Source organism: Euprymna scolopes, chromosome 34, assembly GCF_053919585.1.
Source record: "Euprymna scolopes isolate OS-2025 chromosome 34, ASM5391958v1, whole genome shotgun sequence".
NCBI lineage: Eukaryota > Metazoa > Mollusca > Cephalopoda > Sepiida > Sepiolidae > Euprymna > Euprymna scolopes.
Window position 1 is genome coordinate 48,847,127 of NC_136515.1, and position 14,134 is coordinate 48,861,260.

A 14,134-nucleotide genomic window follows, 5' to 3' on the forward strand; every position below is an offset into this window, starting at 1 on the left:
CATTGTTTTTGTCTTTGTACGCCAAGTCACCCAGCTCACAAAAACGAACACTCAGGATATGAGACAAATAAAAGTTGCTTCATCCAAACATTGTACAAAACGTAATATATACTGCGTATCAAATTATGAACGAGTTTACCGTTTTTCAAATATTTACGGGACGAGTGAATAAAAATCCATGAAACTTTGAGAAAGTGATTACAATACTATTCAGCTACTCCAGTCAGAAAATAAAAGGATTTAAAGCAGTATTAGTCAAACTATGGCAGTAGATATGAATATCTGTTGATTTCAGTTTCAAGTTATACACGAGGTTGAGAAAAACAAAACAATACACCCATAATTTGTCTATTGAAATAATTTTCAAACATTAAATGAACTAGGAAAAATGCGTAGAACACAATAGCTACATAATAAGTAGGGGATATGCGATCCTTTTTTATGAATGACTTGCAAAAAATATTGGTCCACAGAATTAGTCAAATTTGTTATTTCGTCAACAGTTATTCCTCGCGATACCTCTTGGAGAGCATCCCGCAACTCATCTGAGCGCTTCAATTGGCGTCCACTTGCATAGAGGCGTCGCTTCATGATATTCCAAAGGTTCTAAATTGGGTTAAAACCTGGTGATTTCGCAGGCCACTCTATATTCCTTAGGCCAGATGACCCCAGTTGTTGCAAATAGATTTTGCTTTTGCTTGCTGCATGCGAGGGAGCATTTTACTGCATAAAATAATAGTTCTTCTGAAAGTAAACCTTTGCTTCTTCAGCCATGGTTTAAAGTGATCCATCAGAAAATCTATGTAAGCATTTGACGTCTTTTTTACGCCTTCTGGATCTCTCCATGGGCCAACTAAAATACATCTGATAATCCCAGCCTAAATCATTATCTCATTACCACGTTGTTTGCACTTTATAGGCTGATGACGATGTCGTCAATGCAGGACCCATTCCTTACTCCAGCCATATGGACCATCATGAGTGTCATGCTTTTAATCCGTGAACTAAACTTTGCATAAATCCGTTTTCATTTTGTCCTCTGTCCATTTCAATCGGTTTTGTATGTGATGCTGCTTTAATGGAGGCTTTGTCACAGGCTTAATGGACATTACCGCTTCTTTCTGAAAGTGACATTGAGTACTTTTTGAGACATTCTTCGTAAAATACTTATCAACTTGTCTGCCCAGGGTTCTTAACAACTTCTCGCTTTATTTGGAGTATGGAACGCGTGAAACAACTTTAGATTTACCTTTATCAACTCTCTTACATACTTTTGTAGGGTCCTTGATAAAGTTGTCACAGTTTTGTGGTTCCATCCTATCATTTTCGATATTTCGAGGGTAGTTTTACCTTTTGCTAGCTGCTCTGTAATAGTATTCTTTCAGAACTACTCAAACCAGTTTTAAGACCCATTTCATTGACGAAATAAACTGCCTTGTTAATAATTTAACACACCGCAAATGCTGTATATTACACAATTACGATGTCAAGTTGTTTACATTACGCGGAAGAGTACGAAAATTTCGCAGGACGCGCAGCTCAGCATTGCCGACGTTTCCGAAGCTTTTGATACGAAACTAGTGGTAAGTTTCTGAAACTAGTAAAATAATGTTATCTTGTTAATAATTTGACACGCAGTGTACTTTAAATAAATAACCCATGTTTCGCAGGTATACATCGATGATGTGAAAACACGTTTTATATCAATACTAGCAGACAGACCCAACGTTAGGTTTGAATGTAGCAAATAATGTATCATTGTGTAATTGTGGTTTAAACAGAAACGTTCATTTCGAACACACCTCTGTCATATGAATGAACCCACTGTTGATGTAATGTGTCGGGAGTTTCGCCTTGTGTGGTAATAACTTAAAATGCACGTGTTATAGTAGGCTGTAATTAATGTTAACTTCGGTTCAAATCGCTTGTTCCTTCTTTTTTTATTTTTATTTCGATTATCGATATTTATCTCGCATGTACCAATAGAAAACTTATCATATAATACTGTCGGGCACATAAAGTACCTTCGTATGAAATTTCATAAAAGTTGGCTCAGCTGTTCTCGAGTCCATAGGGAATGAACGCACAGAGACACACACAGACAAATTACCGTTTATATAATAGAAGATAACTGTATATTTAATTCAATACAACTGAAAAACAAGTGTTTTTCGATTTTATAGATGACTAGCCTTGGTGCCCGGTCTTACCCGGGTGTTTTGAGGTGTCTGTAGTAGTTGTAGTAGGCTTGAACCCGTACCGCGAAGGAGGAAAAAAACGTGAAAAAATACGTAACGTCTTTACCGTTGCGTCAATCGCCAAAATGTGAGTGGGAAAGGTTCAAATTAAGGCTAGTCAATCGAAAAAAAAGGGGGGGTGACGTTCAAAAGAAATAAGAGGATCAAGCTTCAAAATGATACCAATCTCGTGCAAATCCGTCGCCTCTGTCGAAAGTCTTAGGCAGACATACAAACATACATACATTTAAACAGACAGATGAGATGTATATTAATAGATGATTTATTATTCATATTGTTTGCATTCTTCGGAACTTCAGACGTACTTCAGTTGTATCTTGTCGAACTGGAAAATCTTTCTGACGAACGCAAAAACGGGTGGTGTACTGAATAAAGTACTTAGTAAAATTCAGTTGTAAGTTACACTCTTCTAGATGTTGTAGTTTCAATACGTAGAGTCGGCGACAGCTACCCAGTCATGGCTGACGGAATGAACACATTCTCTCCTCGTGGATTAAATAAAGGCTTTAGTTCTAAATTTCCGAGTCAGGAAGAAAGATTTTTGAGTTTGATAAGCTATACCTAAAGAACGTTGTAGGTTACATGAACCGAAACCTTGTAAAAATGACACCCAAGATGAGAACAGTACTTTGAAGAATAAGAATAATATAATAAAAAACCATAAGCACATTTGAAAAAATCCGTCATTACATGTTTTAAGATATATACAAACACATCGTCGTTACCTGGCTACAACTTGCAAAGATGTCAACCCTAATTTGAACATTTGATTACCAATATATATATATATATATATATATATATATATATATATATATATATATATATATACATCTATTTAAGGGAAATAGTTGGGGGATTTTTACAAAAGAAGTAAAAAATAAAAGACAGAAATGTATGAATTAGTTCGCATTCATTTTAAAAACGAATATTTGCTTCTAGGGTGAAAATAAACGACCTCCGCCGAGCGAAACAGTCTTATTCAGATGATTAAAGAATTCAGCTGAAGGATAACAATAAGAATTCTTTATAACTTTGCTTTCACGGGAAACAAGAGAACAGTAATTAGACATGTTCTACCTTCAAACAATTTAACTAGTTACCAAACAAAGGACCTCTTGTTTCGTACGGAATGACACGAAGTTTACTTGGCTTGTCGGCAGAATATCAGAAACTTTTAGGTTGTTTAATGCCAAATGTCGTTGTTTGTTTTTATAGGTCGTAATGTGTGAAGTTCATGATAACTTGAAACATAACAACTAGTATTTGGATGATTAATCGGAATCGGGAATTGAAAACCCCAGAACTTTGAAGTATCGGAACTGGTATCGGAATCAGAAATATGTGTGCCTTTTTTCCTGTGTCCAAAGCGATTCTTTTTATTATCTATTTTATTTGATTTTTATACAACAAAACTTTTCACTGCTGGTATTAATAATGAGATAATAAATATTTATTGATATTAATATCCAGTAAAGCTTAAATTTATCGATCGCCCGCACAAGTTTTTTTTTTATGTTTGAGAATATATATGCGCATCTAACGTTTGTTTTACAGTAATTGAGAAAAATAACATTTTTATAGTTTAATATTAAAGGTTTTATAAATATTCGTATTCGGAATCGGTAATTGTATCGGAATCGGAAGTGTAGTACAGAATCGGTAATAGTATCGGAATCGGAAGTGTAGTACAGAATCGGTAATAGTATCGGAATCGGGAATGTAGTAGCGAATCGGTAATTGTATCGGAATCTGGAAAAATACTGGAATCGTCTCATCACTCATAAAAACGTATAAGGTAGTTTGCCTAGAATATAACTCGTAAATGTAAATGTAGGTATTTTCTATACGACTCTTGCATTTCCATAAAAACCGAAACGCGAAAAAAAATAAAAACGCTGAATAAAATGAAATAAGTGTAGAATATAAATGCTAAATTTTTCGTCAATTAATTTTTTTTTCTTATATGTTTGGAAAAGGTTTTCTCGAAATATCAAAATATATAGTTTTTTATCCTTGCTAATACTATACAACGGTAAATGAAAACCTGACTCAGATAAGTTTTATCGAATTAGATCCTCGTATATTGTTTCTAAATCATTTTTCACTATTCCGTTACTGCGAGTATGGAAACAGCTTTATTTAAAATATTCCCACAAACTAACTTTCACATATGTATCCATGTCGTATTTCTTAATGGAAATAGCTGCAAGCATAGCATAAAGTCACTAGGAGCTAATGACATGAAAAAATGATTATCGGAAGACAGGGGATACATAGTGAATATTTTATTACTAAAAAGATTTTCATTTAACATAATTTTGGAAACTTAAAGGAAAGAACGAAAAGATAGAGATGGATGTATTAGTTCGTATTTGTTTTGAAAAGGAATATCTTGCTAACACACACACACACACACACACACACACACACATATATATATAGGTGAAATAGTCTGTCTGCCTCTGTGTGTATGTGAATGTACATTTCACTACATAATTATTCTGTCAATTTTTAGTACAGAGACTCGAGATTTTACATAAGGAGTATTGATATTTTGGAAAAACATATTAATCAATTCTCGGCCAGAAATTTGGTTGTCCACGGGTCAGAGTTAAACTTTGCAGACTCTACCAAACTCCTTCGCTAATTTTGGGTCTAAACATTGATATTTAAGATGCAGGTTTCTTGGACATGGATCAGACATTTTGAGCTCAAAACAATGAATGTTAATGGGGTCAAAATTGCGATCAAAGTTAAAAATAATTTTACCTCTGCGGATTTTACCAAATCACGCAGCCAAGTTTTATCTAAACATTTGAAATTTTACATGTATTCAGACATAGGGCAAGCTTTTTAATCGATTTGTGACCGAAAATTGGGTTGCCAAGCGATCAAAATCAAAAAGATTTTACCTTTGCGATCATTAGAAAACTATTCAGCAAAGCTTGGGTCTAAACATTTGAAATTTTACATGAATGATATTCAGACATGCAGCAAGATTTTTAATCAGTTTTGTGGCGGAAATTTGGTTGCCAAGAGGTCAAAGTTGAAAGAGTTTACCTTTGTAGACTCTACCAAACTTTTCCCCCAATTTTAGGTCCAAGCACTAGAAAGTTTAGGTGTAGGTTACCTGGACATAAGTCAAACATTTAAATATATATATGCATATGTATATAAAGTTATGGACTGTACATAGGGCTCGAGCAAAGCCGGGCTGAACTGCTAGTATATATATATATATATATATATATATATATATATATATATATATATATATATATATATAAGACTAAATATTAAAACCGTATGTAATAAGACCAAAGATATAGATTAGAAGAAACTCTTAATAGAAAGAAATTTTCTGAATCCTTCAGTTCTATGCCAGAAACTAGTTGAATAAAAGCTATATTAAAATTAGATATGAAAACAGCGAATTAAAGAGTACCAATAGACAAACGAGTCAAACGAGCGAAAACAAAAAAATATGAAAGAATTGATAAGACAATTTCTAAGTAAACATGTATGTATTATTATAGACTTAATGTTCCATCGATTTTTAAATATTATGATGTTGCGATTTAAAACTAAAAAAATATATCCACATGATTTGGGTGCATCAGCTTGAATGGAAACCGAAAACAAACGTATAATATATATATATATATATATATATATATATATATATATATATATATATATATATATATAACTTGAGTTCCTTTCGCTATAATCCAAACCGAAACCAACACTTTACAAGAATATATATATATATATATATATATATATATATATATATATATATATATATATATATATATATATATATATATATATATACATACATTCGTTATCCCTGCACTATTCTAAAATTACCGCTTTATAATTCGACGCACAATACTTTGGAGAGGTACGCCGGTATATGAGTTCGTTTGGGGACTTTCCGATCACGGAACGCCCAAAAAACGTCTAACAGTTATTCTAGTCACGCAGAACGACTCTCACAAAACGACAGTTTGCCCTTAATGGTCTACAGGGGGACGCAGTTTGACAAGAGATTCTGGTTATTCTGTTTCAACAGGAACAGTCCGCCAATTGAGGTAAATGTGCTTGGTAAGACGCCAGACTGTGATTGTTTTTGTTAATCCGTGGGCCGCAGCCCTCTTCTGGCTTCCATGTTGGCACTCCTCTCCATGCAGATGGCCCCTGAAAAATAACAATCAGGTCCGTCAGCAGTGCAAAATTCTTCGCAGAAGAAATAAGTAAAAACTCCAGCCGTTGGTTTTCTTTTTTATAAAAATTATATTAACAGAAATTATATAACTACAAAGTTCTAATATAATACTATTGTACAAAGATAAATGTGTAGAAATCTGAAACTAAATCACTTCAGAGTCCACAGTCAACACATGTCGTATCTCCTGCGACTGATAATGCATAGTTCTAATATAATACTATTGTACGAGATAATTGTGTAGGCAGTTGGAATTAAATCACATCAAATTCAATAATTAAACACTTGTTACATCATCTGCGACCGACAGCGCTTTCACTTGGAGAAATAGTCACTCATAATTCCGGATTTAATTTTATTATATCGTAAATCTCAATAACTGGGAAATTGACATCCAGAATTGCGTGAATCTGACTTTCTTTCTTTCTTTTCTCCCCATGTTGTCATCAACAGTCTGCAGATGGGGATGTGCCTTTGTTCGCGATAGTGTTAAGCGATGAATTTTCAACAGTGATGATTTTAACCAAACACAAATCTTTTTCTGTTTATGCAAAATAAGCTATTTATTTATTTGCTTCCCCACTGAGCTAATAAGGCACAACGCCGTTTTTTAGTGTGGGGAGGAAAAACCTGCTCCCCCAAGAGGGCACTCTGGCAGGGTCCAAAATTAGCAACTGTCTGATATGAAGGGTTCCCCCCACATTGACCAAACTAATTGACTTAAAAAGTAATTGTCCGATATGAAGGGTTGCCTCCACATTGACCAGAACTGATTACTTCCTTTTCCGCTCCTGGTCCTAAGCTTCTGCGCAAGGATTTCAGCTTGCGAAAGAGAGATTGTCAGCGGTATTTCAAAGTCGGTGTGTCACCCAGCAGTTAGGCGATTTTTGTTCAGCTCGCTGTCAGCTCAGCCCTATTTAATCCATCTCAATTCTACTACTGAAATGACTAAAGCACTCGTGCATACGCATATATCTTCCCTAGCTTAAACTAGACAATCAGGTGTCGTTACGACATCTTCCCTTCTCTTCTGACTCTCTCCATGCTAATCGTGCTTAATCGCGTATCGAAGTAAATTTCCATCGAGTTTGTTCTCACGCTGACCGTCCTTGAAAGTTGTTAAAGCCAGATTCTTCTCCCATCTTAGCAAAGCAACTTATACTGTTCTCTTGAAATCAATTTTCTTTTCGCAAAACGATGTTGTTATAAAAATATTATCATCAATCCCAAATCCGCTCACTGCAGCTAATTTTCCATTGCATTGGTTGCATCACCGATCACATAATTGGACTCAGCAAGGCAATTGAGTGTTACTCAGGACTGTTCAGATAATAAAAGTTCTAACTTAGCTCTAGCGTTATTCATAGGTGTTTGGGTTACACTTAGACTCATAATGTATGCCTGCAATAGTACTTGCCACTGGTATCCCTTTTAATCCAAAGCTGATGCTGACGGTCAATGAAAGATGCTACAAAAGACTAGTGATTATGGTAATAGTGTGGTGTATTAGACTTCAGGCATGACCAGATTCTGTTATGTCTGAAATATTTTATCTATTATTGTTACAAATTAAGGCCAACCTAAAATACAATATGCAAAAATTTCAAGCCCACGAGACAGCCTTCTACCTCCACTTATATGTGCTTTAATGTGACTATATTCAACGAAGAAGTGTCCAAAATCGGCATGATAGTATATATTTAAAGTGGCGACATATTTTTAAAGTGCTGCATTGCAAATACGTCGAGTATGAAGAAGTTTAACCGCATTGAAAACAGCAGTGCATTCAACTTCCTGAGATGGGCAATGCATCTCAAGTTTGAAATTAAGAAATAGAACAGGTTGGCTACGTGTGTACAAAAGTAAGCTAAGACACGAGAAAAGTGGGGACGCATTGGAAATCCAAGTCGATAACAGAAGAAAATGAACAGGACTGGCAGAATACCCCCCGAAAGCATATTCTAATTAATTAACAAATTATATTATTTATTAAATAAGATCAGGAGAATTTGATCGGGCAAAGCCAAGTTCCCTTAACAACAATTCCAGTTTCACTTCCTGAAAAAAAATACGCTAGTTGGAATACGTTTAATCCAATACATAACACTTTCGTAATAAATATTGTGGGGTCTCATGTAGATTTCTGTTTGAATAATCCGTGTCTATAGATATCATGCTGTAATACAGATATGTAGGAGACCGTTTTAAATATGAAAATGAATTTGTGAACCAGTGTAGTTTTTTTACATATAAATCGAAATACGAATAGACACACTATCAAACAGACACACAAACTTAATGAGAATAGATAAACAACAAAATGAATATCGTTTCCGATTTGATTTTGTTTGTTTTTCTTGTTGAAAGTGATTCATAATGATTAATTATTAATCTTTAGAATATATATACAGACACACACACACACACACACATATATATATATATATATACATATATATAGATATATATATATATATATTTGAGTACTTTATTTAATCACATAAATTAATATACGAAAGTATAATTTTATGCGCGTACTATTTATTTTAACAGTGCTCAATACATAGGTAGAGCTAGGTAGTAAGTTAGAAAATTGCCATATATATTGTTTCTAACTTATTACTATATATATATATATATATATATATATATATATATATATATATATATATATATAGCGTGTCAGGGGGCGACGAAAAAAATCCAATAAAGTGCTCGATCGTGGATGGGAGAGCTGAAGATACAATAGTTATTACAACACGATATATACATATTTCAAGGTCGAAATATATATATAGTGTCGTAATAAATATTGTACACACACACACACACACACACACACACACACACACACACACATATATATATATATATATATATATATATATATATATATATATATATATATATATATATATATAATATTGGAAGTTTATTTTCTCACCTTTTAAACTAAAAAAAAAGTTTATTGTCCTTCATTGGAATATTATTTTATCAGTAAGCTAATTAGTCTCCCGTATCGTTGATTTTTTTTTTTTTTACAGGAACAAGCAATACTACCAAATTTCTTTAAAAGGTTCATCAGTAGTTTTCCACGAAACTATGCTTCGGGATTTAAAAACAATATACATTAACAAGAAATTTTGAAATACTATCAAATTACAGGCTGTATAATACTAAAAAAAGCAATGTCCATATAAATATTAGTTTAATATTCATAAGACAATCTACGCAGATAGAACAGCTACTTATACGACATAGAGCAATATTATAATGAAATATTGGAATTAATTTCAGTAAATTTTAAAAGAATTTCATGAAAAATTACAATTCGAAAAGGAATACAAAAATTTAAACTTATTTCCATAATCCATGAATTTTCAAGAAATGAAACTTATCATCCAAAGAAATTTATTTTCGCAGAATAATATTTGTAAGCAGTCAAATTTTTTATTAAGCACATATATTGATAAACTAAACAGTGTTCATGAAAAGCCTAAAAGAAACCAAGATTGAAAAATATATATTCAGTGGTGTAGTCAGGGTCAATGAAGAAATATAAATGCACTTTATTGAATTCCAACACAATGAAGAAGAGTATAATACAAAAAGATAGTTTTTAAATGTTCAAATGCCTCATTTGCTTAGATTTGCACATTAAAACATCTTGCATTTGGATTCAGTTTGTCCTACTTAAGTAAAAGAACTGAATTTAAAAGTTATATAGTGGTATGCACATTACCATTACCGTATGAAGCAATGCTCTTTGTGTAAACAAATTGAGCTTAGGTATTTGGACAATGTCAGAATATTGTTAATTCACTGCCTATATAACAGCAGCCGTATAGCGCAACGGTTAGAATCGTTTGGGCGATCGGGTATCGATCCTGGCTTGAGGCAGTTGCTTGTCTAGTCGCAATGACGAGATGAGAAACAGCGAAACAGTACTGTATGTTGATGATTACACACACACACACACACATATATATATATATATATATATATATATATATATATATATATATATATATATACAAAAGAACAAAGAATAAATAAAACATGTTAAAACACTTTAAGAAGAGTTAAAACATATTTAATTTTCAAAAAGAAGGCATAAATATAGTGGATTGTCCTTAATCCGCGGAGATTCGAAAGAAATATTTGCCTCCTCATCAGATAGTAGGAATAAGCAAAGTGTGGAGTCGGATTTTGCTTGAAAAGTATTTAATGAAACTACAAGTAAGCCATATAGTTTTATTGGTAAAAGTAAGCAGATTGAATGGGGAAAAAAGGAAAAATGATTTCACGTGAATGGATGGTCAAGTGAAGAAAAGAATATCCAATAACGGTAAAATCCAAGAAAAGTCGGTAACAGTTCGGTATCCTGAAGTGAAAATACAGAGGAATCGCCTTACCGAAAGATATCTCGATGTTATCCAAAAGGCAGAATTCCGTGAAATAATTCACAAATGGGTACAAGGTAAAAAGTGTGAGTTTAATATATTATTAAAAAAAGAAAGATAAATTGTGTGTAGAATAAAAAATGGAAAGATTATAAGACGATTAATATATTACGTCTTTAATATTTATAATATATTTTAAGTTAGTTATTTAGGATTATCTTTTTTAAAGTTAATTGCAATTCTTATATATATATATATATATATATATATATATATATATATATATATATATATACTAGCTGTACCTTGCCACGCGCTTCTGTGACTTAATTTGGTGTAATGGAAAATTCTAATAAAAAGAGAAAATGCATGTTTCTTATATTGTTAGTACAACAATCCACTCCAAAAAGTAAAAAAAAGATGAAAATGAAAAAAAAATAGTACTCTTGCAGAATTGGATCCGGATCCTCGGGAGTTACCGTCAATCATGGCTTGGGCTCGACTAACATTCAGTGAATTAAGCCGAAAGTTGCTAAAACGTTGAAACGCTAAATAGTTTTCTTTTTTATTGTATTCAAAAATGTGAGTTTTTAATTAATATTTGGGTAAGGGGATGTTACTATACACAGATTCGAAAAAGTAATCCAAAAACGAATAAATGAAAGCAAAGGTAAGGTAAATTACGTTTCTATCTAACTGGATAATTTTTTAGTGTTTTTATTTAATTTAAAATGTTTAATCGACTAAAAAAACTCAGTGTTTATCTATGTATTTGAAAAAGATGAATGGTCACGGACTCTGTTGAATACGTTAGGTTAGGGAAAATCAGTTAAAAACTATACAAAAAAGTGTCACAAAACCTGCTGATCATATGTTATTGTGACATAGGCTGACATATTTGGTGGGTTTCTGGTAGTATTTTTATAGTTTTTTTAGTTTTAAATCATTTTCTCAAACTTAACATCATCAACAGTGTCCGTCACCGTTTGTATTTTTCAAATACACTGATAAACACTGTTTTTCGAGCCGACTAAACGTTATAGTAAATAACTTGGGTTTGTATTACTAAACACAGAGACGAAAAAGTTGTTGAAAAATAAATATAGCAAATGTTATCAAAGGCAAGATAAGTTACTTTAGCACCTAACTGGATAAGATTTTAGTGTTTTTATTTAGTGTAAAATGTTTAATCGGTTCGAAAACATGTAGTGTTTTTCTGTATATTTGAAAAATACAAATGACGGCAGACTTTGTTGAACAAGCTAAGTTAGGGAAAATGAGTTAAAACTAAAAAGAACTATAGAAAGTACTGTCAGGAACTCATTCAATATATGTTACCGTGATATAGGCAGCCATGTATTCGGTGGATTTTAACAGTATTTTGTATAGTTTTTTTTTTAATTTTTAACTCATTTTCCCAAACCTAATGTGTTTAACACAGTCTGCCGCCATTTGTAATATAGCAGTAAACGCTGTGTTTTTCGAGCCGAATAAGCATTTTACATTAAAAAAAATCCATTTTGGTAATAAAGTAACATATCGTGCCTTGGATAATATTTGTTAAACATGTATTTTTGACAACTTTTTCGAATCTATATGTACAGTAGTAGAAACTCAATAAAAACACTAAAAATTATCCAATAGTATCCAAAAATAATTATCCAATTATCCAAAAGTAACTTATCTTGCCTTTGAAAATATTTACTTGTTATATATTTGATTTTGTTGACAATTTTTTCAAGTCTTTCTGCAAGTACAAACCAAAAGGTGTATTTTTCTGTCTAATTTTATTTTTAGTACCGCGCTTAAATTTAAATTTCACGATATCTTTTTGGGGGGAGGGTATTTTTTTTACATTAGGTCCACCTCCACAATTTTCGACTATGCTGAATAAGATAAATCTCATTTAAAATTTGCAGAGGCAATTAGTTTTGGAGACATAAAGACCTGTACTATGCACTATAATTCACTGAGGACCATGAATAAACACTCCCAACCTCCCAATATTAAGAACGGCTTTCGGAATAAATAACACCCATGCCTAACCATGTGTTTTAACCTTTTACCTCTCTTTCGTCTTTTAAAAACGGTTTTTGGAATAAATACTAGCATTCTCCCCATGTTAAGAACGGCTTTCAGAATAAACACCCCCAAAACTACCCATGTTAAAAAATTGTGGAGGTGGACCTAATGTGAAAACATACCTTTTTTTTTTAATAAATAGTTAGGTGAAAGCACAGAATAGTGACAAAACACTATCACCTCCCTTTGGTAAGAATAGCAAATAAAAAAATAATGGTTTTCTTGGTAGAAACTTTTCTGTATTTCACCTAACAATTTTTGGTGCTAATGAACTTACTGATCCGCGCTATTTTTTAAATCGTATTTCCAAGTTTAATTAAAGTTTTATGATATGTGTTTTATTCAACTGTAAGGTTAAAGTACAGAATATGTACAAAACACCCCCTCCCATGTTAAGAATGGCTTTTTAAATAATAACGTTATTATTTCAGCACGGATCACTCTCTACATGGGTACCTAATAGTTTACCATAGAGAGGGGATGGTGTTTTGCAACTATTCTGTGCTTTTAACTGGCAATTTATTATTAAAAAAAGATATAGTGAAATTATAAAAATAAAAAGATATTGTGAAATAACTTGAAAAAAAAAGCAATGTGAACGGCACGTTCAACATTGTAGCCAGAGCTTATTTGGTAATAAGATCACGTTAGTCGATTAATGGGTGCTAATGCACTTACTGATCTGCGCTACTTTTTTAAAATCATATTTCCAAGTTTAATTAAAGTTTTATGTTTTTTTGGTAGTTTTTAGATTAGGTCCGTCTCCACAATTTTCTTTTAAATGACGACTTTTAAAGTTTTTCGACTATGTTGAATACGGAAATCGCATTGAAATTTTGCAGAAATAAGTAGTTATCGAGATATAAACAGTTGTTGTATGTATTGTATTCTTTGGCGGTCATCTTTGTTACGCGCGTAGATTTGTTTATGACGCGCGCAAGCGTGTAAAAAAGATGGCCACAAGAGATTACAATGCATTATAAAACTTTTTATATCTCGATAACTATTATTTCTCCAAAATGTCAGTGCGATTTCCGTATTCAGCATAGCTAAAAACTTATAAATGTCGTCATTTAAAAGAAAATTGTGGATGTGGACTTAATCTAAAAATTTACCGTTTTTTTGTTCAATTGTAAGGTTAAAGTACAGAATAGGCA